The sequence below is a fragment of the Gopherus flavomarginatus genome, chromosome 11 (assembly GCF_025201925.1).
Source record: "Gopherus flavomarginatus isolate rGopFla2 chromosome 11, rGopFla2.mat.asm, whole genome shotgun sequence".
NCBI lineage: Eukaryota > Metazoa > Chordata > Testudines > Testudinidae > Gopherus > Gopherus flavomarginatus.
Window position 1 is genome coordinate 18,390,135 of NC_066627.1, and position 7,639 is coordinate 18,397,773.

The 7,639-nt window shown below is 44.0% G+C and overlaps 1 pseudogene; it reads right to left on the reverse strand.

Annotated features, from left to right (window-relative positions):
* Nucleotides 1-5,586: 5,586 nt before the first annotated feature.
* On the reverse strand, nucleotides 5,587-6,564 carry LOC127031145 (olfactory receptor 1009-like; annotated as a pseudogene).
* Between the last annotated feature and the right edge of the window lie 1,075 nt (nucleotides 6,565-7,639).

Below are 7,639 nucleotides of genomic sequence, written 5' to 3' on the forward strand. Positions count from 1 at the left end.
CTCATCGCAAGAGGAAGTGCCACTGCATGTTTTGTCTTTGGCAGTAGGCTCACATGAATACTGGGTAATCCCGTTGGTGGATGGCAAACCTATACGCATCGAACTGGACACCGGTGCAGCCGTCTCGCTGGTCTCCGAGACTGTGTATAAAGAAAATCTACAGCATCTTCCACTTAAGGCAACAAAAACTGTTCTGAAGATGTATACGGGAGAAGCTGTGCCCATGTTGGGCACTATTGATGTTAAGGTGGAGCTCAATGGACAGGCTGCTAAGTTGCCACTGTTTGTGGTGAGAGGTAACTACCCTGCCTTAATGGGTAGGTCTTGGCTTGGGAAGATTCAGCTGAACTAGGCAGAAGTGCACCGGATGACTAAGGAAGAAACCAGTCTAACCCCTGTACTAAGGAAACATGCTGCTGTTTTTGGAGAGGATTTGGGAAGTATGAAGGGAATCACTGTGACATTGAACATTAAACCTGACAGTCCACCAAAATATCTGAAAGCCCGAACTGTTCCATATGCCATCAGTCCAAAAGTTGAAGCAGACCTGGAGCACCTGGTCACCAATGGAGTCCTAATACCAGTTACCCATAGCCCATGGGCCACTCCTATCATTCCAATAGTGAAGGAAGATGGCTCTCTCCGGATTTGTGGTGATTTTAAAGTCACTGTCAACCCAGTGTTGTGTGCAGAGCAATACCCGCTTCCCTGCATCGATGACCTCTTCGCAGGTCTGGCTGGGGGACAAAAGTTCAGTAAGATTGATCTGAGTCAAACATATTTACAAATGCACGTCGATGAAAAGTCCCAAGAGCTGTTGACTATTGTGACTCATAAGGGGTTTTATCGAGACGGTCGCCTACCCTTTGGAATAACGTCTGCTCCCACCCTGTTCCAGAGGGCTATGGACCAGATCTTGTGTGGCTTGTCAGGAGTTCAGTGCTATCTGGATGATATCCTGGTCACTGGAAGGAATGAAGAGGATCACTTAAAGAATGTAGAGGCTACCCTACAAAGACTGGAAGAGTATGACCTATGAGTTCGCAAAGACAAGTGTGAATTCTTCAAGCCCTCTGTTGAATATTTGGGACACATCATTGTTTCTGCGGGTCTTCATAAGGCTCCTGCAAAAGTTAAAGCTATTGTGGAGGCTTTGCCACCTCTAAATGTAAGCCAGTTGCTCTTGTTTCTAGGACTACTGAACTATTATGGAAAGTTCATCTCACAGTTAGCCACACTGCTAAAACCACTTCATGAGCTCCTTGGGCAGAACAAGGCCTGGAAGTGGACTGAAGTCTGTGATGTTGCGTTTAACAAAGCTAAGGATGCATTGCTAAATTCTGAAGTTCTAACGCACTTTGATCCATCCTTACCCCTACAATTGGCCTGTGATGCCTCCCATTATGGAGTGGGAGCAGTCGTGTCACACATTATGCCTTCGGGAGAAGACAGACTTATTGCTTTTGCTTCACACACTCTAAGCAAAGCAGAAACTAACTATGCCCAAATCGAACGTGAGGCATTAGGAATTGTTTTTGGAATTCGGAAGTTTCATCAGTACCTGTTTGGTGGAAGTTTACTCTTCTAACAGACCATCGACCTCTGATATCAATTTTTGGACCCTACACCGGCATTCCCCCATTAGCCGCTAGTCTTATGCAATGATGGGCATTGTTACTTTCAGCACACACATATGAAATCAAATATCGGAAATCCACTCTGCACGGCAATGCAGATGGCCTATCAAGGTTGCCTTTGCCGGTCAAACATCAAGATAGTGCCCAAAAGGAAATCTTTTACTTTGAACAGGTAGAGAATACACCCATCACTGCTACTCAGATAAAGAAGGCAACTTGCGTTGAGCTAGTATTGTCCCAAGTTATGGACCTGGTGATGCATGGAAAATCTTGACAAACCTCTCCGGTCTCACCTGACCTTGTTACCTGCATGTCCAGGAGGATGGAGTTATCAGTCCAATCTGGTTGTTGTGGGGGAGACATGTCATTATTCCACCACCACTGAGATCACAGATGTTAGAACAGCTACATCCCGGTCACTGTGGAATAGTGCGCATGAAGGAAATTGCACGAAGCTATTTTTGGTGGCCTGGATTGGACAGCGCTATTGAAGAGAAGGCAAAAGCTTGTATGTCATGTCAGGGTGTGAGGAATGCACCCCAGTGGGCACCCCTACATCCATGGGACTGGCCTGAAAACCCGTGGCAACGTATTCACATTGACTTCGCTGGCCCCCTTGAAGGAAGCATGTTCTTGGTGGCAGTAGATGCCCATTCTAAATGGCCAGAAGTCTCTATAATGCAGTCCACTACTGCAGAGAGTACTATCCAAAAACTATGGGGACTCTTTAGTCATTTCAGTCTGCCAGAACAACTTGTGAGCAACAACGGACCGCAGTTTGTCTCTCAGGAGTTTCAAAATTTTATGAAGGCAAATGGGATACACCACATCACGTCAGCACCATATCATCCATCCACCAATGGATTATCTGAAAGATTTGTGGAGACAATGAAACATGCTTTGAAACCAGCAAGGGGACAACACTCCATTCAAAAGCCTCTGGATACTTTCTTACTTTCCTACAGAAACACACCTCATGCTACGACGCAGGCATCCCCGCCTTTCTAATGATGGAACGACAGCTGCGCACTTACTTTGATCTGCTGAAACCTTCTGAACCCCGACAAATTGTGCAACATCAGCAGCAATATCAAGTCATCAACGGGCACCCAGAGCAAAAGACCAAACTTTTAGCCCAGGACAATCAGTTTTGGCTCGGAATTATACTTCCAGAGCTAAATGGGTCCCTGCCACGATCATCACTCAAACAGGACCTGTTTCCTACACAGTCCGAACTGCAGAGAATCTTACCTGGCAACTACATGTAGAACAGCTGTTGCCAGGTCATGCCAGTCCTCAGGACACATCTGCAGTTGAGTGGTCTGACTTCACCTCTTCTGGTGAGACACAGAATCACGAATCACCTGTTCCTGACTGTTCTCCATTACTCCCAGTGGCTGAGATACCCCTTTGCCCAGCACGAGCTGATACCACCTCCTCATCTGTTCGTACTGTGGATCCTGAGCCCGTGGTACTTTCGGGTGCAAAAACACCAGAAGTTCGCCCTAATCCACCTAGAGACAGAAGGCCTCCTCGTCACCTGGATCTTTAGCTAGGGCAAACCCACGGTAATGGGGCAAAATAATCCCCAGGGTTTAGCTGGGAATGGAGGCAGTCTACCCTCCTTCTCTAGTCTAGTGTGTGTTTTATTTAGGGGAGGTGTTCTTATTTGGGGAGAGGAATATGTTGTGTATTTGGTTGTCACGGTTTTTGTTCCTATGGCAACTGAGTTAGATTATTAGGGGATAGCCCAGCCAGCTTCAGCCGGTTAGGTGAGCTCTGTGTCTGTAAATAAATGGTAGTTTTGTTAGCTGTCTGCCGTCTGACCTCAAGTGATTTCTTCCTAAACCGGTTGCCCCCAAGGGTATAACAATAATCAAGATAGTCAGTACAGACAGTTTGATAAGAAGTGTGAGAATACTTACAAGGGGAGATAGATTCAATGTTCGTAATGGCTCAGCCATTCCCAGTCCCTATTCAAACCTAAGGTGATTGTATCTAGTTTGCATATCAATTCCAGCTCAGCAGTTTCTTCTTGGAGTCTGTCTGGTCATTCAATGACAGACCTACAGGTGGCAATTTTGCAACAGAAAAGCTTCAAAACCAGACTCCAATGAGAAACTGCTGAGCTGGAATTGATATGCAAACTAGATACAATCACCTTAGGTTTGAATATGTATGTGTATATATATATCTCCTCAATATATGTTCCATTCCATGCATCCGAACAAGTGGGCTGTAGCCCACGAAAGCTTATCCTCAAATAAATTTGTTAGTCTCTAAGGTGCCACAAGTACTCCTGTTCTTTTTGTTGAGAACAGGCCACTTCCGCTTTAATTGAATTGGCTTTGTTAGCACTGACCACCCACTTGGTAAGGCAACTCCCATCTTTTCATGTACTGTGTATATATGGCCTACTGTATTTTCCACTCCCTGCATCTGATGAAGTGGGTTTTAGCTCATGAAAGCTTAAGCACAAATAAATGTGTTAGTGTCTAAGGTGCCACAAGGACGACTCCTTGTTTTTGCTGATACAGACTAACACAGCTACCACTCTGAAAATTAACAACAGAGGATCCTAATCAGTGGAGAATGAATGTCATTCACTTCAGTGGGAGTGGAAGAGATCCAGAACCACTCAAAAGATGTTAAGCTCCTTGTAGAATTTGGGCATTAGTGTTCATGTATGGATGAATGTCTGGATGCATGAAGCAGGGTGCTTTATTGAAATGTGTTTCTAGAAAAAAAAACATTTTTCATAAAGAATATCTCTTACAGTATCAAGTTTTGTATAAAGAAATGTGTATTAAATGCATGAAAGATTAATGCTGAAAAAGTATCAGAGTAAAAGAAAGAAAGATGAAGTAAGGTAAATGAGGGGCAATCCTGTTCTCAAGGACTCAAATGGGCCATGACTAAGAAACTATATCAGTTCATCTCTATTATACTATACAGTAACTCCTGACTTAAAATCATCCCAGTTAACGTTGTTTCGATGTTACGCTGCTGATCAATTAGAGAACATGCTCATTTAAAGTTGCGCTATGTTCCCTTATAGTGTTCTTTGGCAGCTGCCTGCTTTGTCCACTGCTTGCAGGAAGAGCAGCTTCTTGGAGCTAGCTGGGAGGGGCTTGGAACCAGGGTGGACTGGCAGCCCCCTGGTTTACTGGGCAGCAGCTGCCCAGCAGGCAAGCAATTGCCAGCAGTCCTGCTGTCTCTCCCCACACTGCCATGTACTGCTCCTGCCCTCTGCCTTGAAGCTGCTCCCGGGAGCCTCCTGCTTGCTGTGCAGGGGAGGGAGGATGAGGGGAGCTAATGATCCTTCTCCCCACTTACCCCTTCTCCACATAGAGCAGGGTGGGGATAGTATAGGGCTCAGGGTGGAGAGAGTTTGCTGGCTACTGCTACTATATCAACTTCTGGATCTTTTTAAAGGCAATGTACTTAGAGTGGGGTCAGCATACTTAACGAGGCAATGAGCATCTCTCTCTCTCTCCCACCCACCCACAGGGTGTGTGTCTCTGCCTGCCATGCTGCCTCCTCTCCCTCCATTCCTGCTGCTTTGCAGAGTGTGATGCTACATTAACAGCAACGTGTCAACCCTTGAGGGCTCAGCCAAGCGCTGGTTCATCATTTAGCAGTAAGGTATTCCCTGGGAAATATCCCTCCCTCTGACTCCACCAAACTTCACAATCATCATTGCTGTGTACAGTATTCAATTGTTTGTTTAAAACATATATATAGATATATACATATATATATACACACACACACAGAATATAATATAAATTTATATAATATATATAAAATTAAAAAAAATTCCCTGGAACTTAAGCCCCCCTATTTACATTAATTCCTATGGGGAAATTGGATATGCTTAACATTGTTTCACTTAAAGTCACATTTTTTAGGAACATAACTACAACATTAAGCGAGGAGTTACTGTATGCTAAAATTTGTCCTTTAAGTTTCCATGCCTGTTTCTAAAAGCAACTAGTTTAAGAACAGTTTTCCTCAGGGCCTCATTGACCTCCTTGTTTCTCAGGCTGTAGATTACAGGGTTGATCATGGGAGTCAGGACTGTGTAGAAGACAGAGAATAGTTTGTGTAGGACCTTGTGATTTTCGGCTGTTGGAACCACATAGACAGTAATCAGTGTCCCATAGTAAACTATAACCACAATGAGGTGAGAGGAGCAAGTTGAAAAGGCCTTTTGCCTCCCTGTGGTAGACGGGATTCTCAGGATGGTGGTGATGATATGAATGTAAGATGTCAGGACCAGTAGACAGGGCACAAGTGTCCCTAGAGCAGAGACAATAAATGTCAGCAGTTGCACAGTCTGGGTGTCACCACAGGACAGCTTTGTCACTGGTGAAAAATCACAAAAGAAATGGTTGATTTATTTGGAATCACAGAATTTTCATTTGAACAAGAAAATATTTATTGTGGTGCAGCCTAGAAAGCTACTTATCCAGGACCCTGCCATTAGCTGGCAACAAATCCTGCCATTCATCAGAGCAGCATAGCGGAGTGGATTGCATATTATTAAATACCTATCATAAGACATTGCCGCGAGCAGTAGAGATTCTGTAGCTGTCAGGATACCAAAGAAATATGTTTGCAGAATGCAGCCCTTAATAGAAATGGCTCTATCCCCAGTCAGGAGACTGGCCAGCAGCCTGGGTAGGAGAGTAGAGCTGTAGCAGATCTCCAGGAAGGACAAGTTCCCCAGGAAGAAGTACATGGGGGTGTGAAGGTACTGATCAGTCACAATTAGCGCAACAATGAGGATGTTCCCTGCCACAGTCACAACATAGATCACTAGAAACAAGAGGAAGAGAAAGGGCTGCAGTTCAGAGACATTCCCAAACCCTAAGAGGATGAATTCCATGATGAGTGTTTGGTTTCTTCCTTCTCCTTTTCCCATAATATGCATCTAGAAAAAGAAAACCATTAGGTATTGATGGAGTGCACACAGTCAGGTTGTGCTGTCGATTACACTAGGTGAAACCAAGAGCGAGTAACCTCGTACCATGGCATCTCTCTACCGGAAAAGTGAAGTTGTCATTAAACAGAGGAAGACTCATATAATTAAGAGGTTGAGCTTCCAATATAGGTGAACTAAGAGCCTATGGAATTGCAGAAATGTCCCTTCTACCTCCTTAAATCTCTCTTGAACTTTAAAGAAAAACTTTTAGGCTAGGATTTTGAAATATCTTTATCTTATTGGTGTCATATCAAGAAATCTAGAAGACATAACAAAAAAATCAATAGATTGTAAATGAAAAATATTTAGAGTTCAACCATAGATACCTCTCCCCTGCAGCTGGGAGGTGTAATTCCCAGCTTGGATAGATGTACATACACTGGCTTTGGTCGTCAAGCTAGTAGGATAAAATTAGCAGTGAGAACACGGCAGCACACACAGCCCTTTGAGATGGCCACCTGTATATGTACCTAGGATCTCAGATGAGATTGGGCTCGGGCAGCTAGTCTCTGCTGTGGAAGCAATTTTTAGCACAAAGCTCCGTAGGTCAGTCAAAGATAGAGTGTGTAGGTTTATTGGAACAGGGAATTACACTTGCCACTTGCAGTATAAACACACCCCATAAGGCACAAACCGAAACAGCAAAGAAGCTGAGATTTGCACAAAGGTCTTCCAGCTGTCCTCTATCAGAGCAGATTCAAAGACAAATTTGCCCCATTTAATAGATGCGGCTGAGAAACAGACACAAACATACAAACCACACCACAACCGCTGCTAAACACACACTATGGGGAGTTTCCTGCACACAATTACACCAGGTTCAATTGCGTCAGCTTCATGTGGATTTACACAAGCGCAAGTGAGATTGGAATCCATCTTCATATAAAGAAATGTAAGTGAAAAAAAAATGAAAACTCATGAAGAGAGAAAGAAGAGAGTCATTTTTATCCACAAGGGAGAATGTGCTTGTTGAAAAATGAAAAACTGGAGAAAAAGAAAGAGATATATAGACAGA